This window comes from Cebus imitator, unplaced genomic scaffold, assembly GCF_001604975.1.
Source record: "Cebus imitator isolate Cc_AM_T3 unplaced genomic scaffold, Cebus_imitator-1.0 Scaffold205, whole genome shotgun sequence".
Lineage (NCBI taxonomy): Eukaryota > Metazoa > Chordata > Mammalia > Primates > Cebidae > Cebus > Cebus imitator.
In genome coordinates, this window is record NW_016107520.1 from 3,459,065 (window position 1) to 3,460,558 (window position 1,494).

Genomic DNA, 1,494 nt, shown 5'->3' on the forward strand with positions numbered 1-1,494 from the left:
TGTCTCTGCAGCGGGGCTTAGCAGAGTTCTCGGTCGGAGAAGCGCACCAGGCAGCGGCAGTAACTGCGGGCCCGGCGTACGGCAGCCATCTTCGCGGGGCAGGGGGCCAGATCGGGGCGCGCTGGGGTGGCGGCGGCGGCCGGGGACTCGGGGAGTGGAGGGACGCCCGTTGCCAGCCGCGGCGGGAGACTGTGCGAGCACCGGAGCGTCCGCCCCAGTGGAGACCCCGGACGCCGCTGCGGAGCTGCCCCTCAGCTGCGGGAACCTGCGCCAACGCGCCGAGCATGCGCAGTCACCCTAACCTTTTATTATTCAGATGAATTCTCCACCTGGCCCCGCCACGTTGCCTATTTCTTTACTGTATGTGTGATGACAAAGAAAAGGGAAGATGGAGCCTCCATGTTGAACATACCTGGCCCCCAGGTAGCCCTTTTCTATTGGCACAGCTGCTGGCATTCACCCCTGAAAGCTTCCAGCTTGCTTATCTATGTTTACAGCTTGATTTTTCAGGCTGCTCTTGGTTAGAAAAATAATTTCTTGGGCTGCTTTTTGTTAGAAGGGAAGCGTTACTGAGGACTCTTTTACCCTCACTATCGGCCTAAATGATTTCTTTCTGTCTCCTGTATCAACATCTCAGTGGTCCTCAGTGAGGACAGGTAATCAGTGGCATCAGGGGCTCCTCATTCACTGGTAAAAGCCCTCAACATTGGCACCTTTCATTTCCCTGGGGTTGAGTGCATGAGAGAATTGCCCCAAGAAGGAATAAAGTTTCATTTTCTTTGGCTCCTGAAGTAGTGTGTAAGCTGATTATAGAAAACAAAGACCATTAGTATTTCTTACATCCTCGAGTCTGGAGACTGAGGTTTATGCCTATTGCATTATTTCAGAAAAGAGATTTGGTCGTGAACTTTGCTCCAAGACACTGCTTGGTCAAGGGAGCAGAAGTGTTAGCAACCTGGACACGATCTCCATCTAGTGGTCATACTATGTAACAGCACTTGCACACAGCTCTGAGAGGTTCTATATTCTTCTGTATTTTGCTCTTCTCTGGAGAAATTCAATACAGCAGAAATATAGTACATAAGGTAATGCAGATCCAAGAGACTCTAAAGTCTACTGCAGGGTTTCTAAAATGGGCTAGAATTTGGGAGGTGAAGCAACAGGGTAGCATTGTAATTTTATTAAATTTCAGAATAATTTTAGATTTACATAAAGTTGTAAAGTGGCCAGGCATGGTGGTTCATGCCTGTAATCCCAGCACTTTGGGAGGCCGAGGTGGGCAGATCACCTGAGGTGAGGAGTTCTAGCCAGACCAACATGAAGAAACCCCGTCTCCACTAAAAATACAAAAAATTGGGGGACGATCCAAGATGGCCGTTTAGGAACAGCTCAGGATTGCAGCTCCCAGTGAAAGCGCAGAGGGTGAGTGGACGCCGCGTTTTTATTGCCCACAGACTAGGAAATTCCCGGGCGGAGGTGCTACACGGTCGCCAG